This window comes from Diorhabda sublineata, chromosome 5 (genome assembly GCF_026230105.1).
Source record: "Diorhabda sublineata isolate icDioSubl1.1 chromosome 5, icDioSubl1.1, whole genome shotgun sequence".
Lineage (NCBI taxonomy): Eukaryota > Metazoa > Arthropoda > Insecta > Coleoptera > Chrysomelidae > Diorhabda > Diorhabda sublineata.
The window spans coordinates 3,388,688-3,409,867 of NC_079478.1; the positions used below are offsets into that span (position 1 = coordinate 3,388,688).

At 31.6% G+C, this 21,180-nt stretch overlaps 1 protein-coding gene across 1 annotated transcript in view; it reads left to right on the plus strand.

Annotated features, from left to right (window-relative positions):
• Nucleotides 1–6,376: 6,376 nt before the first annotated feature.
• Nucleotides 6,377–21,180, plus strand: part of LOC130444138 (uncharacterized) — a 132,728-nt gene continuing 117,924 nt past the window's right edge. The window contains exon 1 of the mRNA XM_056779174.1: nucleotides 6,377–6,491. The gene's annotated coding sequence lies outside the window, so the exon portion shown is untranslated. The remainder of the gene's footprint in view (nucleotides 6,492–21,180) is intronic.

Genomic DNA, 21,180 nt, shown 5'->3' on the forward strand with positions numbered 1-21,180 from the left:
TGTAATAACTGCAGAACTATTAAATTGCGTTCCGTTAACAGGTACTACAACATCAAATGATATTTATTCAATGCAGTTGAGCATTTGATAGCAAAATATGAATTCAACTGAAATATACTTAACATCACAACTACGGATGACGCTCGTGCCATGGCTAGCAAACATTCGGACATTGTAACTAAATTAAAACAAAAAACATCAGGGAATTTTGTGGGATTTCCCTGTATAATTAATTAATCAGGAATCATTGGTATCCAAACATTTAAAAATGTATGATGTCATGCAGCCTTTAATTGAAATTGTAAATTTTATAAAGAGCAAAGGTCTAAATCATCAACAGATTTGGACGAAAAATTTTCTGACGTCCCTTATTTCACCGAAGTTCGTTTGCTCAATCTAGTAGTTTTAGATTTTTTGCATTACGGGATCCTATTCAAGCTTTTACGTTAGAAAAAGTCAAACCAGTGGAAGCTGTGGGATAATCAGGTAAAAAAACAAACTGGACCATTTCCCTCATTTAAAATCAATTGGCACAATGAACCAAAAAAAAAATGGATGAATATTCTCAACTTCTACAAAATTTGATTATGGAACAATCGTTTTAAAAACTTTCACAAAATGAATGAAATGGAATTCCCAATTTTCAATTTTGAAGCTTCACGGGCACCAGTTCATTTGCAAATGAAGTTTATAGATCTTCAATCGGACAGTATTTTGAGAGTAAAATTTAATGAGATTAACGTTCTTACATTTTATACACAATATTTCAAAAGTTTGGATAATTGCCCAGAATTAAAAAAGCATGCAGAGTACGCATTCTCTGCATGTTTGGTAGCATCTATTTATGTAAGGATAATAAATAAGAACAAACATTGAACAAGACTTACGAATGAACATCAATTCCAATCAATTTTTAAAATAACTACAACGAATATGATACCTGCCATCAATGAGCTTGTCAAAAACAAGACAAGTCAGGTATCTGAATACTCGAGCTCAACATAATTACCTACCATGTTTTAATAATTCAGTTCATTGCTTTTTATTTTCATTTTGGCCCGTCTACGAATTCAAAATTTAATATATGACCCTCTGCAAAATTGTGTTTAACTCCTCTGATATAAGAGGATCTAACAACTTCTAGAGTTCAAAAAAATGAACGAAACAACCCGATGATCGCATTCAATCACCACAATTTCTTCGATCTCGATCAGTTTCAGATATCTTATGCTTGTGATAATGTATATTATTGTTTCTTTTTGGAAACCGTGCATTTTTATTTTTATTTTTAAATATAAGTTCAAAATGTCAAATTGTGATATTTATTTACTGGTCTAAAACGCGATTGCTTGGATCGTTTTTAATTCAAAGTAATAACGAACGAAATTCTTATTCATCTTTATCAAAGTTTTTCCAAGAGAGTTTTATTCAAGCACTATACGAGCAAAGAACAACTTCAGAAGAACGAAAATAAGTCTAAAGCAAACTGACAACACATTTTCTCTGATTGTAGTGTTCCTATCATCTTCTAAGATGGCAGATTCTACCGTTGAGACTCTTTTTATTCATTCCATGGGCTGTTCGTGGACATTATAATAATTTTTTCTATTAAATATTTGCAAAAATTTAATTTCATTTCTTCTTCATCGCCGATTTTAAAGTGGCTTAGAATATATTCTATATTGACAATAGTTTATACAAAAAAGCACTTATATACTTTATTCTAAAAATTGTTCAAATAAATAGTGAGCAAAAACTTCATTTTGAAAGCTAGAATTGTGAACCAAAAATACTTGTGTATACAAAAAGAATCGAAATGAAAAACTACTAAAAAGCAAAAGCATTTTTATTCTAAAACAAAAACATTCTTGGACTGTTTGTAGAAAAATTTGCAGAAAAATAGTTAATTAGTGAACTCTCATGTATTATTTCTTAAATTGTAAGGATGGTACTCATAATATTTAGAAATAAATTGTATTACGATTAATAAAACCAATTATCTATATTTTTGTCAGTTTTTTACACACGCCACTGTACGAAAGTTTCAGGTAGGTGTTGTGTTTCCCAATCGATGCTACTCTGGGGAAATCACTAAACAGGACGCTACAGGTCCCCTTGCTTCTCATTGCCACTCTGTCAACGATCTGGTCCGTCCTTCAGCGATATTCCTTCTAGACTTAGTTAGCCATCTAATTACTCCCGAAAGCTCGCTTTTACTCTATTAAATCTACATCACAAAAATTCATTTCGAACGTTTTAAAAACCCGATAGAGCTACTAAATGTGAAGATGCTCTTCCCTGATGAAACTTCTAGAAATTTACATATTTGTACGATAGAAGACAAGCAAATTTAAAACTATTTTATATTTAGGATTGTTCGTTGTCACTAGTAAGAAGTTGAGTGTAGAAAAAAAGTTGCTTACCAATAACACAAAACAAAAGTTGACTCAATGCATAAAATTTCGATATGTCGATATGACTTTAAAAAGTTTACTTTTGTATTTATTAATTATACACATTATTGGGTTTTACTATCAAAATAACTTACAAAAAAAATTAGAAGTAATTAAAAAATGAACGCTTCTGCTTTTTCTACTCTCCTTGGTTTTCTGAAGACCATTTTGTTTTTAAATTTATCTGAATGGGCATGTATCATATGTACATACAACTGGCTTTTTGAGTACGATTCATTAACGTTGAAAATTTCTCATCTGTGGAAATCATTCTAATTTTCGACCAAGACCTCAGCTTAAACTTTTGCTTATGATAATCTCGAAAAAAGTTTTTCATGTATCAAAAAGCTTCTGAAGCTTGCTCCAGTTTTTCAAGAAAAAGTTTCTTAAACCTTAACTTAATCTGCAGAAGTGACATTAACACTTTTTCCGTTTCAACAATCGATTCAAATGTTTTGTTTTACGGCACAAAGTAAGAGATGTACTAAGTGAACGTTGGAAGAGACTGGAATTTATTTCCGTTATGTAATAAAACAGCTTTTAACCTTTTATTTTTTAAATTTGTCAATGAATAAACACCATTTGCTAAGAACTCAGAATATGCCAATGTCTTCCGAACAACCTTTCTATGTCAATGCAAAATCAAAGCCCATATTTTTTTGTGAAAATGTTGGAATTGTTTCATGCATAGTTCGCTGATTGGTGATTTAACATCATCAAGCAACATCCACTAATTTAAACAAGAACATAAAAGTTCTTATTTATTTTTTTGACAATTCAGTCAAATCCTGGAAATCTTCTTATGTAATAAGATGTTGTTTGAGTTATTCTAAAGCAGGTAAAAATTAATTTTCCGATACCACTGGTATTGGTTGCGTCAGTTCGTACGCAACTGAAGCCGAAGAAGATTTAAGGTCAAAATATTCGATGGGTTCAGTATTTTTACCTTTACATTTTTTACTTGGATCCATAAAGAAAAATACTAGTCATTAACATGGTCTGTTGGCTTTTACCAGCTTCTTCGTATTGACAATATCATGCACCGCTTAATTACAAATTGCTTACCTTCCAAACATATTTTAGAATATCTACAAGCAACGTGCAAAGTTTATAATTTGACTTGATTTCGGGCTGAACGAGAAATGCTTCATAGGTTTGACGTTTTTGCGCAAAATTCATAGAATTAGAGACTAGTCTTAACTAGTTACGAAATGTTACTTATGAGACATCCTCTGTAGAATAGCATTCAACAAAATATTTTCGTTATAAATCAATTTTCTTTATACAACCACGTTATCCGACGAATCAGCTTTCCTTGTTTGGACCACATATATGGTAATTAATAAAACATATCAGATTACTCGTAAATTAAAACTTGTGGACATTACCATTGATTTCTAATAGAGTCTTTGACCCTTACGTTTGTAGAGTGTGGAATAGGGCCAATAACTGTTCCTCGTTATGTGCTGCTCCCACATAATTTAATAATGGGTAGTTTCACGTAACAAGTGCAAACATTCGTTAATCGCTGGTAATTCACTAATTATCGATCATTTTTTTTTCTATTATGGTTGTCCAATATTTACACCAACGTGAGGACATAATTTTGGAATTTTCCGTTTTGCGAAACGAAGCTAATAATCAATATCGCTGTTCTTGAGTGACGAAGATTCTAGATTCTGATATGTAATGTTTTTATCATTTACTTAAACATCAAATAACAAAACTGTATATTAATACACACGGTTTGTTTGACGGAATTTATCTATACACTAATTATTCACTAACACTATACTCAATACAATAATTTATTTAAAATACACCGTTAGTTTCACTTTTCACTATCCCGATGTGTTTATTATGACACCAAATTGCCCGTTGGCGTATAATCACCTTTTCAACTTAAAATTAGAAACATTAAATGTTGGTTTCATTTATTTTAATGACGAAATAACTATTCTAACAAAATTTTTATGGAAATCTGATCATTTTGACCCATCTGCGCTACAATTTTATAACAGACCTTGACAACGATGTTACTCATGTAAAGATCAAAATGGAGACTTCAGGACGTCCCTTAAATTTGCATACGCACTCGTCTAAGTTTATTCTCCTCTCCATACCTATCGGTAAACCCAATTATTCCATGTAACAAAAATTTTTTTTGAATATTGTTATTTGATCAAAATTAGATTTCATTAAAATCCCCCTTCACTACTTCCTAAAGCTTCATTTTGTATAATTTTCATGTAATGTATATTAATACACACGGTTTGTCTTACGGAATTTATTTATACACTAATTATTCACTAACACTATACTCAATACAATAATTTATTTAAAATACACCGTTAGTTTCACTTTTCACTATCCCGATGTGTTTATTATGACACCAAATTGCCCGTTGGCATATAATCACCTTTTCAACTTAAAATTAGAAACATTAAATGTTGGTTTCATTTATTTTAATGACGAAATAACTATTCTAACAAAATTTTTATGGAAATCTGATCATTTTGACCCATCTGCGCTACAATTTTATAACAGACCTTGACAACGATGTTACTCATGTAAAGATCAAAATGGAGACTTCAGGACGTCCCTTAAATTTGCATACGCACTCGTCTAAGTTTATTCTCCTCTCCATACCTATCGGTAAACCCAATTATTCCATGTAACAAAAATTTTTTTTGAATATTGTTATTTGATCAAAATTAGATTTCATTAAAATCCCCCTTCACTACTTCCTAAAGCTTCATTTTGTATAATTTTCATGTAATGTATATTAATACACACGGTTTGTCTTACGGAATTTATACACTAATTATTCACTAACACTATACTCAATACAATAATTTATTTAAAATACACCGTTAGTTTCACTTTTCACTATCCCGATGTGTTTATTATGACACCAAATTGCCCGTTGGCGTATAATCACCTTTTCAACTTAAAATTAGAAACATTAAATGTTGGTTTCATTTATTTTAATGACGAAATAACTATTCTAACAAAATTTTTATGGAAATCTGATCATTTTGACCCATCTGCCCTACAATTTTATAACAGACCTTGACAACGATGTAACTCATGTAAAGATCAAAATGGAGACTTCAGGGCGTCCCTTAAATTTGGATACGCACTCCTCTCCATACCTATCGGTAAACCCAATTATTCCAAGTAACAAAAATTTTTTTTGAATATTGTTATTTGATCAAAATTAGATTTCATTAAAATCCCCCTTCACTATTTCCTAAAGCTTCATTTTGTATGATTTTCATGTAATGAAAATGGACGTTATAGTTCATAATAGTTAAATGGGTTTTGAAATATTTATGTAATATGAAATTATAGCCTTGCACGGTTGTAGTTTCTACCGGAATAGAGATGAAAGGTATTTCTAATTGATATAAATATAAAATCGATATAACTAAGACTCAGTACAGGGTTCATAACTTCTGTACCAAAACTAGATTCGAATCTTGTATTTTGTCATTATTAGATAGCTGAAAGTAAATATATTGACAAATTAATTTATATTAATAAACGTACAGAATACGAAATATTTTGAATACTTCAAATGACGAAGTTCAAAGTGATGCAGCAAGATATAGAACAAAATGTTTGTCATAAGTATTATATATTAATTTCGTGAATTATTAGATTATTATACATAACTAACCTATTTAAAAATATATTTATTGGCTTAACTCTTGCTATCTATATTATAAAGATCAGAACTAAGCACTGTTGAAAACAAATTTCTGCAATAATTTTATAGAAATCTTTATAGAAATGTGACTCAATATTTCAAGTGTGGCTTTCGACTAGAAGATGTCACTGTAGCTTACGCCGACTGTTTATTATTAAGAAAGCAGCTGTTTTAGGAGGGGCAAAAAGACCTAACACCATCCAAACCTGACAGTGTACGCTCATAGTATGATATGAAAGGGTAGTGCTCGAGCTTTAGTGAATGTGTTTGTATCTCGAAAAATTAATAGATTTTTCATAAATTATTCCTCAGAGCTGAATATAAAGGTAAGTGAAACAATTTAAAGAAAAAATTAGAGCTACTTTAAGTAATCGGTTGTAACTTAATCATGTGCAAACATTTCCGTAGCCGGTTTTCTACTTTTTTTTTCTTGTGTTTTCATCTCTCTTTATTTAGAGTAACTACCCTCGCTGTTAGGAGGGAGGGTGAGTGAGAGATGTAGCGAAATCTGGTACCAACGTGAATGAATAGTGTCGTTGCCTTCGTTTATTAATAATACTACCATACACAATACTACGTGCATCGTTGGGCAGCGATCGGGTCACTGAGGTTAAGTTACCAGATCAAGATGCAGTATATTATGAATGATAAAAAAATAATACAAGATTAATTTAAACTTTTATTTCTTTTCAGTTTTATTATGAATGAATAATACAATAAAAGTCTGTTGATACATAAGAAAATATTCAAAAAAACCCTTAGTACAATTTTAATTTAACATGAATGGTGTTTGTCTGAAGTACTTTATGTTTTTAATATATAAATAGAGCCGTTCACCTCGGGATTGAAAAATTTTACTACTGAATTTAGGTTCCTACTTTATTTATTGCTGTATTGTCGTAAACTTTAATAAAAAGCTACTAATTTTCAAATGGATTCATGTCCGGAGTATTTGGTGGTTATTTCATGAAATGATATAAATATACAATTGTTCCCTATGAATAAACAAAGAAAATAAATTCATCAGTAATATTAGTGGTAATTCGTTGGTTTTATATGTGTAGTAACTTTATTCGAACGTCAAATCAAATTATTTTCAAAACATATTGAATCTATCACTATAAAGGCCGATTCATTAACTTGACATTCTGTTTGCACTTGCTGTTAACAGATGACGTTTGCCGTTCGTAGTAAATTCTACACACCCTATTCATAAACTGTCGTTTCTGCCGTTAACCTAAAAAATTTGTTATTAATTTTAACGTGTGTACTGCTTTGTGTTTCCTTTGTTTTTAATCCGATATTTTTGGACGATATTATGGAAAATAACGAAGAGAAAACGGGCAAAGTCAAAAGACCACCATAAACAAACAAACAAAGTCAAAAGACCACCATAAACAAACAAACAAAGAGAAATAACCTTAACATCACGTCATATGTCAAAATCACGTGACAAACACAAACGGATGTGATTGTCTCTTTCACTCTTAATTTCAAACTGAATGTTTTCTGTATACAGCAACGCTCTACTACATTGATTATTTCAATTCCGGACAAAGGCAAAATTAAAATCAATATACTGAATAAACAATTCGTAGAACAATAAATATCTTGTGAGAAATTCGTTTGTATTATTTACCATAGACACTATAATCAATCAATTCAGTTGTCGGTTATAAGAAGTAAGCAATTGTCTCAAAATCCATTTAGTTAATGGTCTGGAACTGACAATGTCGAAGGCCACACACCCACCAACTCCTTAGTTGAAGTACTGTAAACAAAAACTATTTTCATTGTTAAGGTAATTATTTGTCTGGAAACTTTGTAACTACATGCTTTTAAAATATCTAAAATCTTTTCGTACCGCCATTTCGACATAAGTATATTATTAATTGGGGATCAAAATATATTACTAATTTTTGATAAATATCACTACAGTTTTAGAATACAGATGGATTTTATTCACCCGTCATATTAGATTTATTCTGATTAATAACTTCCATAAGTTTTCTTCATCGTTTGAAGTAGCTATTTATGTTGTCGTCGACGTAACATGATTTAGACCCTCCAAGATTTTTCACAGCTTGTTTGTTGTCAACTGCGGGGGGATTTTTGGAAGGCATGTTCAAGACTCCACTCATAATTTGTTGCTTATTTATCAATTGATAATTAATTTTGTTGCTTCAGCCGCTCGCGACAAACTAAGCGGTATATTTTGTTGCTTTGGGGTTATTTCGAAAATTCCAAAACTCATGTCCAAATATCAAACTTAACCCTCACGATTACTGCAGTATTAAGTTAAGGTAGAAAACTTTGATCTTAAATGAGCTGATGACATGAACCAGACGGCATATTTTGTTGCTTTACGATGATACAATGAATTTTTCTTCACCACAATCGTTTTTATAGATACTATATAGATACCCGCGCATTTTAGATAGAAAGGTCTATACATATAAGAAAAAAGTTATATTATACGACTGAAATGTTAGGTTGTATCCAATTGCTACAGTTCCGCCACTGATTTCTCAGCTTTATAAAAAATATAATATTCATATATTCAGATGAATAATATATTTTTTGAATCCGAAAATAACTCTTGTAACTAGTTTTGTCATCTTCCGATTACGTAATGAGTTCCAAACAAAACAAATTTCGTTTACCGTTAAATTTCTAGGAAAAAAAAGATCACTTTTGATTATATCTTTTGAATTAAAAAAACTTGTAGTGTTAATCAGATTATCTTTCGAAATAGACTCTCTGGAAAGCCCATTATTATAAATGTAAATCGAATGAAAATAGGTATTTTGTAGCCGAATAGTTCGGTCAATCGGCATAACTGCGTGTACTGAAACATCCAGAATCCTCAAGAATTAAACCTGCCCGTATTTGTGTGGGCAGATATCCAAGTTGGGGGACTCATACGTTTTTAACAGTCACATGACGGGCCAAAATTATCTGAAAAAAGAAATTTTATTTGGGCAAATGAATAACGATCCAATGGATAGACAAACGAGGATTCCTTGAGTGGCCTGCACAGTCATGTGACCTAAAACCCTGTCATTTGTTCCTGTGGGATTTATCAAGAACCGCGTTTTTGCAAGAGAACCACGCACCCTTCCCGACCTCCGAGCTGCAATTAAAACTTTTCGCGGACAGCTCGACATGTCTCTCCGTTGAGAAACGTAGCCGTAAGTGTATTGATCGAGGTGGTTATTAATTTGAACACTTGCACTAACCCTTTTTCGAATTTCTTCCATAATTTCTTTGAATAAATTCATTTTGACGTTGCATTTTTTCTGTTAATACAAATTTGTTGCCTGAACTATGCCGATCTCTGTATATTCGTCACTATAAAACCTAAATGGCTTTCCACAAATTTCTCTCAAAGTCAGCTCAGCACTAATTTGAATATTTTACACACGAAAATACCTTTACTATCGTTCTATCGTATTTTTTTTTAATTACCTTCAATTATTGTATAAAAATGATATTTTAGTCGGGTCTCAGCAGCTCATCATGAACAATTATTTTTTAATTCCACCAAATATTAACAATCATCTTTATTAAAGCACTTGCAATTATATTTGAAGCTTCTTCGGGGTTCATCCACGATCTTTTTCACACATTATTGTCGTACGTGATCCACTTCTCATGACAAGTAATTATTTGTTTCAGTAGGAATTCTCAAATGGAAACTCGGTCCATTCAATTTTCCGATGTTATTTTTTTTATATCCATTATCACGTAAAAACTTTAAAATTATTTTTTGCTCGACGTTGAGTTCCGTTTATCTCGATTATATGAGAAATTTCATCGAATTTTTCAAGAGCTGCAGTTTCTCCTCCTCGGAATCTTTCTTGCCAAAGTCTTGTTTTATAGACTTTGGAGTAGTCAACATCAGGCTTATTATATCCTGTTAAAGAACCTAGGATCACATATTAGGAATATATAGGTTCAACTAAGAGCAAAAACCGGTGAAGAATAGAACTGGCTGAATATACAATTACCCAAGACCATTACAGAACATTAAAAAATTAAACTTTTCACTATCTTCCGAGTTGATGAAACAAAGATAATCAAAGGAGCGGATATAAAAAGAATTAATGGTTTCTACATATGTGTATATTTTGGATTACGTGAATCATATCATTAGAGAACTGAACATCTACATGTCACACACGTACCACATGGCTGAAGAATTGGGTATCGTAGTATTGAAAAAATAGGCTTGGCTTGGTAAACCCAAATTTTCAAAGTATCAGCGAGATGGGTGCCAAAAATTCTGTATTTTGAGCACAAATCCTTCGTGCTAACTAAAAAAACCTCAGCTTTATAACTTGATAATAAAATTTTATTTATAGCTAAATTGTGTTTTATATTTGACCCACCCTCGTATCTTTAGGAGGTACAGAAAGTCGAAAGGATATTCTTATTAATTAACAATGAATATTTATCTGGTAAATATATATTTAAAAAATTTCAATACCTGTTTTGACACCTCAATCATCTCGAGCTTTCTTAAGTTTAGATTTGAGAATAAATCACCGCATTTCATCATTCGAACATTTAATAATTGTTATGAACGCAATCATTATCCGTTTTGAAACAATTTTCTTTAATAACAACCGAAAGGGATCATATATCATCCAATTTCCGCCTAGTTTAATTAATTTACGCTCCAGGTCCAACCGTTTCAAACACGGGATGAAATCTGATATAGGGCAGGAGATGTAACGACTCCATTAATTCTAGATCGTGAAAAATGTTGACCGTTATTAAAAAAATATATATAATAATTGTTGATTAGAATATGTAATATTTCTTTAATAGGTCCCATGAATTAATAAACACTACTCTGCTATCAACATTAATTAGTCATTAATGTGTCTGACAATCCGTTTCAAATTATCACTAGAGGTGCTGTTTAGAGTGTCTGAAATGACGAATCAAATGACAAATGTCTTTTAATATGACCTATATAAGTTAATCTGAATAAATTACGGTTGTGTTCATTTTATTACGGCATAATTTTAGAACTTCCATATTAACTACTGAATCGAGAAAGCTCAATATTTTGGAAATTTGTCTTCTTTTTTTACGAACAAAACGGAATTATACAACACACGCGTAATTTCAAGTTTCAGCAGCCACATTCAATGTCAAGTTTCTTCTTCTTCTTCTTCTATTCTCACCTGAGGAAGCACAAAATACTATAAAACTAAAAAAAAACCAAAATAATCTGTCTACATAGATTATTAAATCTTTACAAATTTTACAAAACTTGTTTTTCTATCAACTCACTTAAGTCATGAAGAAAGGAAATGGAAAAGGGTTAAATAAGATAATTGACTCCAAATTTAACTCAAATTATTCGCTACCATATTTTAATTGATGTATCCAATATATAACTGTAGGTTATCACTTTTGCTTTAAATTGCTTTAAATCTACAACACTATATATTGGATAGTTAATAATAATTAAACACTAAAATTGATCGTAAAAATCGCAAAATGATTCCCAAAATCAAATTAAAATAGTCTAAACCTTTTTTTATATATATCAATAATTATTACATTAAATACAAGAATGCGAACCGTCACTGTCGATACCAAATGCAACATTTTATTTAAAACGAATAATGGGACGACTTCTTTGAAATAATCAGCGGACTTCTTTCACCAGAAAGTTTCTAAGGGAACGATTTCTTATTACTTCTTTATTATTATGCCTTGTCAAGTCCTGTCGCTGGCTATCACAATGGGAAACTTAATGTAAACAATTGTTCGATGTTAAGTATGACTGTCCCTTCCCGAATGTTCCACAACTTGCAGTTGAAGATGAAGCAAAATTTTCTAAGAAAAATCAGGCATTCCATGAAAGAAAGAAGAAAAAGATCATTATAGAATATATTAACGTACATGAACGAGGTATGACAGTTTTCAGTATTCAACTGTTGTCAAAACTTACCATGTTTCATGTGACCAAATTTCAAATACTTTCAGTGTCCAACAGCCTAGACCAAATATAACATTTAATTATACTACGTCTCAGTTTTCATCACAAATTATCATTCCAAAACCGTGATCTCTGGAAACTTGCATGGAGCCAATCAATCCTGCATTTAATTTTCATATTGTGGTCCAGTCGTTTGGTGATATACCATCTAGGTATTTAAAATTGGATACCCTCTCAACGTTCTTTCTATTTACCTATTCTATGTGACTAGTTGAGATATGGCTGGTGGTTGAAGACCATAAACTTTGTCTTAGCAATATATATAATCAGTTCTTTTTCTTGTCCGACTGCATTAACAGAATCCAGATTTTAAGACCCAGGAAATCATCGCACAAAACATCGATATCTTCAGCATAGTAAATGGTGTTAATTTATTCACCGTTGATTTTGACCCTTAATTGTTTTTCATTTAAACCTTTTTGAAGACTTTGTCGGAATGTAGGTTAAACAACGATTGAGACAGGATACATCCTTGTCGAACTCGTTGTGTGTGTGTTCTACTCATGTTGCTTTCTAAAACCGAAGTACGTTCCGACTAAATCAGCGTATATGATGTTATGAAACACTTTTAGTGTGTGGCTTATCAAACTTACCAATCTTTAATCCTTATACCTGCTGGCTTGGATGTTTTTGGGGGTTGTTAACTTGAACTGGAATGACATCCCGTTGCTGTATTATTTTTTACAGGAAATTATAAAACTGCGGGTTCACTAAGAATACCAAAACTGGTATATTATTGCATTCCTTCAAATTAGAATAGATTAAGTATATTGTAGCATCTCTAGTTTGAATAAATTAGTAAACGTCAAATTTCCTCCTCATGTTTTTTAGTTTAAATAATCTGTTTTACATATATTATTTTTAGAATGTTATAGCGTATTTAAATAATCCGATTCGTCTCTTAAATAAGAATATTTTAAGCAGATTATCCGAACGCACGCGGTCTTTGTTTATAAACAATAGGTTTAATCATTCATAAAATTTATTTATCTGCAGATCGACTATAATCGTGTATAATGACATGGGTGTACCTCACTATACACTACAAGGATAAAGGGTCATTTAACTTTAACCTGTTTTTGCAACGAATCCTCATTCACTCACAAAATATACGGTGTACTTATTTATTTATCATTACAAGTAGTAGGAGAAACAACGTTTACATGCACTGTAAGTTGAGGCGAACATCAGTTACGGTGAAGCGATTTACTGGTAAACAACGTGCTACAAATAACTGTTATTGAACTTGTACAAGAACAGTTCTTCGTCTATGTGGATCCCATCATCATCACGACGTAAATGAAGCACCGTCGGTAGAGTGGATCTGGTATTGATTGATTTGAACCAAAAGTCATGAATACGAACCCAAAAGGGCATACGAGGATAGCAAAAATACTGGAATTATCGAATTTGTTAAGAAATTATGTAATAAATTCCCATTACTAGTCCTCTGGTACCTTATTTTTAACAAAATACTAACGATACTGCACTTGCGGCTCGATTTTAACATTTTAAAACCTTTAGATGCATAGGGAATATCAGCTGGCCAACCAGACGTTCTGATAAAACTCACATTGATTTTTTTCTATGTGTTTACCCTTAACAAAAGGTCTATGTCTAAATCTATCTTTATGTTATTTTTCATAAATTATCTTTCCAATTTTATTTGTAAAATAAAATGTGTTTCACGTGTATATCTTCTTTATGCGTGAGTTCAAACTAGGTTTTATTGCATAACAATTTGGTTTAATAGAAGTACAAAGCTTATTTGTAATGATTTCTGATACTTCTTATACAAAATATTCTGTGGTATGAAATAATTATTTACTAGAACTCATATGAACACCAGAATCAATCTTTCGATGGTTTGCTCGCTTGCATAAGTGTAATCGGGCCATTAGAATATTCGTAACGAACGCAGTGATTCAAAATCTTTCACTTCTCTTCATATTATTGAAAAGAAGTCACTAGGGATAAACTGAAATGATCAAATCTGGGATGAAACAACGAAAAATTTAGACTTTGTACAAAAAATTACGTTAAAGTTGGGATGTAGAAGCAAATAGAATCAAAACATTATACTAGAGTGAACAGAAATCAAATGGTAAAAGGGAGGTTCCAATATAGCAGACGAAAAAATTTCTCGAGCAAAAATATGTGTCTAGTTAAACTTAAAATGGAATTATCGCAAACAGGAGATTATCATTTTATCCAAAAGCCAAGCAGTAATAAGAGTTCTTAACTCCAATTTCATAATGTCCAATGGCAATGTCTGTATACTGTAGTGGAGGGAAATGAAATAGCAGACTTGCTAAAGTAGTGGCAGATAAATCTGTTGTAGGACCTAAACCCCAGAAAAGAAGTTTTTTAGCAAAGAAACCAGTTACTAGAATTATCTACAGGATTTAAGATACTCCTGAGAATCTGTTTAATGTGTGCGCATTTGCTTTTCGAATATGAAGCAACCACGATACTACTAAAAACTTAGTTTAAAAATTTTTGAGAGGATACAAAGTTGATTCAGCCCAGCATCAGAACTGTAGTCTGTACGTCCGGATGGGGTTTACAATTTGACATTTGGTTAGTGCCTAAAATACTAAAATTTGTGTTCAAGAATTTTGATTGCGTTTTATTTTCCACATTTTTCTCTATTTTGAAAGGAGTGTTATATCATCTGCAAATGTGACAATTTTTATATTACTCATGTCAAATCAAGATGTGACACCACTCTCTACGGCTCGAAGGACCAAAGTTCTTCACATCATTTATTCTATTGTTTCGATTGATGCTTCTATTTAATTAACAGAATTTTGTGAAATGAACTCTCATTTAATACCTTTGGTCCCATTTTCGGCTAATGAAATGAAAAAATGAGTATTATAATGAAAAATAACATTTCCATTTAAGCCGGAGAGAAAAACGTTACACAGTTTCCTGAAAAATAACGTTAGGTAGTATATCAAAAGAAATAGCTCGAAAGAGAAAAATTTAATTTGTGTTTCACCGAGTGGAAAATGATAAAACGTGAAGGATACCAAGACTTCAAAGGGAATTTTTCTTTGACGACAAAATGTTTACTTAGCATTAAAATAGTATTAACGAGAGATCTGTTAATTTTTAAAAACCTCGACATGCAAGGCAAAAATATCAATTAAAAAATGATACGTATGTCTATTTTGTTGATTATAGATTTTCCTCATTCACACTTTATACATAGAATTGATGAAAAATGGTATAAAAATCTCATTTATATGGACAAAATCACGGGTCCTTTATGTCTCTCTTTTTTATAAAATTTTTACTTACTTAGCTACGACAACCCTAAGATTATTGTCTATATTTCAAAACCAAATTTCCTGCTTTTCCATATAAATGTTGATGATAATGCAAGTTTATAACAGAGTTTTGAGCTTTTACATTAACTTTAGGCTATCAAACCTCCGACTAAAGTAGGTAAAATGTAATAAAGTCTAATAGTCTTAGAGCTGGTCTTATTTCAAAATGAAAGTCATAAACTGTCATCTAATTTTTTAATACAATCTCAATGAGAGCTTATAAAGTCGCAGTAATTCATCTTCATATGGTCAAACAAAAAATTTTTAAACAATACGCTAAACTTTTCAACGTTAAATGATATAATTGCCGTGTACACACTAGATTTATTCACGAAATGAATCAAAATGATTCAGATATGCAACAACGGAAGTTTGCACAGCCGGGCAATGTGAATAATAGTTGGTAACTGGATATTACTAAGACATTAATCAGCAGAAAAAATGTTTTTAATAAATGAGACTGGCAATCAGCATGAGCTTTATTCAATTTAAACAGTTGCATATTATTTGATTAATCTACAGACACTACATTTATCATTTTCAATTGCGTGTAAATATTGAAAACAAACAAATAGAAATCCAATAAAACGGTTATCAACAATAATTACCAAAAATCATCAATCTTTGATAGAGAAAAGCATTTGGGAGATTACTTTATAAATTTGGCGAATGGGCAGATTATACTTTATTCATAAAGTACGTGGAATAATAAAGAATGACTTTAGAAGAATTAGTGCAGAACTTGCGGATTGTCTTGATAAGCGTCTGTACTTCCTCGTTGAAAACAATTTATTTTAATGATATGGGTGTGGGAAATCCGTACAAACTGTTTGTTTTTAATTATTTGCACCCAGTCAGCTGGATTTCCTAATTCCTGTTTTTTAAATGTTGCATTAAATTATGAATCTGGCGTATTCAAAATTCTTCATGTATAGTTTATTCCCAACCTTCAAAATATATGTTTTGTTTTAAATTTTGCCAAAAACGTTCAATTGGTCTCAGCTGAGGTCCATTAGGAATATTCCTAGATTTCTCAATAAATGGAATATTAACTCAAAAACACCACAACGTCCGCTACATAATGATCGGATGCCAAAACATAAAATTTCCTTCAGGATAATTTTTCTTGATCAACTGCATTAATCTAGGTCTAACACACTCTTTATCATATATTTTGGCGTTTACAGAATACATTCGAGTGAACTTTTTTGTGTCTTTTGAAATACATTTCTGACAATAATATTCGCCGTGACACACCAATCAAAAGTAAAATATGACTTGTCGATAATGCTTCCCAAACCTTTTGCGGGTGAAAACTCGTCAATGAAGTTTTGATTTCAGTTTCAGAATATTTGGGTACCGATTTTCTTGGCTACATTATGTTTCTTTAGAATGTTGCTTACATATGACGAATTTTCGTAAACTGACTGTTTTGCGGGAGTCGCTTTAACCAAAGCCTCCCTCTTCATTATTGGCATTTTTTTGCTTCTCTGCCTGATCCTATTTCAATCGAAATACATGTCCCAACACGCCGACAGATATTGTAAATTATGTTTCTGGTTAAGTCTAGTCAAGTTGAGTCTAAGAGTAAATCTAAGAATAATCAGCCAATTTCTTGATATTCTATGGGATTAAAATCCGCATGATGTGGACGTTAACCCAAACGGGATGAAAATGGTCATAATTTGACTTAGAAGACGTTTTCTAGTAAGTTAGTAGAAAAAATTAAGTTTATATATCTAAATTTAACTGTCCTCGTGATTTTTGAACGTTTTAGTGGTTTAAAACTGGTTGAAAATAATTCATACTAATCTGTGCATTTAAGATTCATTACTACGTCAAATTTTTGAATTAACTATAGTGTACATTGGAAACTACAATACATGAGCTCCGTTTTCTAAACGATTCTTAGTGAAACATTAAAAGGCAAGTTTTTCACTAAGCTCTCAATTTGTTAATTGTTTCTTGAATCCAGACTGTACTCCTCCACTTTCAAAATCTCCCTAACTTTGCTGAACTCTCTGCTACTAGATTCCAACCATCTCTGAACTCTCTGCTACTAGATTCCAACCATCTCTGAACTCTCTGCTACTATATTCCAACCATCTTTCCAAAACTTGTCCTTTAATGTAAAAATCTCACGATGGAAATTTGCTAAGATCCCTAAGAATTCACCTGGACCGCTATGGAAAGTGTAGATTTTTGTAGAACTTTTCGTGATCCTTTAGGGATTCTTCTTGATACTCGGGATTGACTGGTTCAAACGAACATTATTATTTTATTATTATTATTATAAATTTTCAACTGCTTTGTAGGTCGAGGAACACATCCCGTCTTCAACTGACTCATATCGACTTTCATATCTTCAAAATTACTACATTGTTACCAAAGAAAATTTTTGATATTTTTGCGTTCCAAAACTTAAAGTCATAAAAGCGGTTTTTCTACATGAAATGGTTTGAAAGCAGGAATAATGTGATTTTAAATTTGATCTTTTACATATTTTATCTTATCAAGTTACATTGCAATGTTCCATTTTTAGTAGAAACTCTACACCGTACCTTACGTCTCGCAGTTTCTTTGCGACCAATATCTGCCACGTGTTTGTTGATATCTATTGGGAATTTAATACCTTGAAATATGAACAAATATGGTTATTATATTGGTTGGTATAACGATACTTCTTGTAAATAAAATTCTGCGATATATGATCCAATCTAAAAAGCTATTTCTACTCTCAATCAATCATCTTCCATCCCTATTTATTTTGTTATATAACATTAAAGCAGAATGTGAAGAAGACGAGGTCAATAAACAAGGTGTCGATAAAAGTGTTTCTGTTCATTGTTAGTCCACCATTGGCGTGTATTTAATCGTTGCAACAACGCGAATTAAATCAGAATAATTACCAAACGAAATTCAAAATATATGAAATTTGGAAAACGCTCTTGGATAAAATCGCAGCGAATCAAGAATTTAATTGCGTCAAAAATTGCTTGACTGTTAAATTATGATAATAACTTTGTAAAATGGCATCTAAAATCTAAATCTAAAATATTGCTCGAAGAATTCTTGGTAGTTTGAATACAATCGCAGCTGTTGCATATATATGAATATTCTAAAGTTCTCGAACACTCAGTATAACGAGAAAAATATTTCCGTTGACCCCTTGAGGAATAAATCGACTAAAGTCTTAGCTTTATAATGAGTGGTCTAAGTTGCTATTTAGTTATTTTTTTATAAAGAGAAAATCTCAAATGAAAAAAAATCTTATACAATGAAAATTTATTTAAAAACCTATTAACGTTTAGTGTTCGCTCCCTTGGCCCTAATAACAAGTTTCTGGTGTAGGATTTCAAGCCCGAACTTGTCTCTTAACTTTATCCTATGAAAGTTTTCACCGATGAAACGAGATCCCCTAAAATGTCTTCTATTTATCGGTTCGTCATTAATTCTCCTGCTGTACCGTCAGAATAAGAATCAAATCTCTTTTTGCTCCCACTGAAAAGCTCGTTCAAATCGTCCAGGAATCTCCTTCAAAAGCCACGCTTTCTTTTATTCAATATTTACTAATCTTTCTCCACATCTTTAGTAAACTCATAGACACACTTTGGTTTCATCTGAGCATATAACGTAGCTCCATTGATGGTCAATCCAATTCACGTGTTATCTGGTAAATCGTAGGTAGGCTGCTCGATGCGCTGGGGTGGATTTATGGCCAGTAGCTAAATTTTTTGGCTCAATGATAGCTGTTTTAAGTGTTCTTCTGAATGTACAGCTACTCCACGCGGTTCTCTGAGCTCTCATTGGACTTAAACACAAGTGAAGGCCCGATGTCTCAGTAGTGTGCTGATCATGAATCGGTCATCTCTCCCGGGTGCGCATCTTTTTCTTCTGAAAGCGCATTTTCGATGAAAATTACCAGTCTCTTGGTAACCAGGGTAAACTTTGGAAACAGTAGACTAACTCATGTTCAGCGCACTGTCCAGTTTGGCCTTGTTGCAATAAGGTAACCGCTTGAGCAGCTTTATTACTTGTTGTGTCCATTTTTGGATAGAACTCATGTTTGTTGTTAACGAAGATGTGGATTGATTGACTATTGATGGCTAACTGATAGTGGTGGGTCAGGATAACATTTGATTCAATTAAACCTTATATCAATTCGAAGCTAATACTATTAGCTTTAGGATTTTACTAAGAGGAAATGAATTTCTTGTTTAGTTTTTGTGACAGTGACCAATTCTACAAATGCAATTTAAAAATTTTTTATTTACAAATTTTACGGAAAACGTGTTCTCACCGTAAACAAAAACTATTTAAATTAAATTTTTCAACTCTTTTTGAGTAATTTCCTGTTTTAAGAGAAGCTAAATATTTTCGTTAAAATTCTAAATTTTATTGCAGGTGCCTTCGTTTCTGTTTATATTTTCGATTTAAAAATGAACAAATACTTTCACACATGTCGCGCGTATGGATAGAATCTGTTAAATATGTAACCTTGAGGTTACTCTTGTTCAAGTTAAAATAAGATTGTTATTGAAAAAGATCGGTGTTGACTTAGAAGCATAAAAGAATCAAGGTCGATAAGAATTATTCGTCATTTTATTATCGCATAGGTTAAAGACCGTCTCAATATTTAATGATAAATAGAATTTAAATCGTTGTCATGTGTTGGATGCCTGCAATGAATGAATGAAACTTCCGAAATCAAGAACCCACCAGTTGGCTTCAATACTCTATCATACACTAAATGATTGTACTTAGAAGGATTTTTGGCGTGGATTAATATTGAAATTGAGTATATTTATCTTATCACCAACCAATAGTGTCCTTTTTATCATAAAAAATAGTTATTCGTAACTTCTGCAATTGAACCATAATAAAAAATGATTGATTTTGACAAAGGTAGCAAAAAAAGCCATTTATCGTTTCAATTACCTTGACTTTTTAGTTTAATATTTATTTGTAACAAAAAATATTAGTTGTTTACATTCTACATAACTTTATACTTATATCATTTATCAATTACAATTGTCGACAACTATTAAGGATTTTTGTCTATAGTTTATTTCAGAAATGTATAGACTAATAAAATCTCATAATGTTTGCAAAGGGACCACAGAATGACCCAATGAATAATCAAGCCACTTTTATAGTTTGGCATTGATTTCATTGTAAATTTTTTTTTATCAAGTGCAGGTATTACCACCCGGGCTGGGGTCAATATATGGGCTTAGCCTATTGTTATCAATTCACAAACACTGAAAATAGTGTGCCAAAGGCGTGCCGGTAGGATACTTATAGCAAGAAAATGTGATGAAAAACAAATTTTCTAATCCAATCAAATCCACAATTTTGTTTGTAAATTTACACCATCCAGAAAATGCTGAGGAAATTTAAACAAGTATGCAATTTAGTGTTGCCGTTCCAATTGATCAATTCTGGTGTATTGCCTGTTTGAATTGCCTCAATTGTTGAGATTAGATAATCCCATTTATAGTTCAACAAATGATGTATCTGAAAATAGAAAGGCAGCAATAATCATACAGGAAACAGAATATAATTCCTCACAATTCAAATCTTGGATAGAACATTCATTGAAAACAAACAACATGGAGATTCCAAATTTTATCAAAATACTATTATTGTGTATATTTCTTT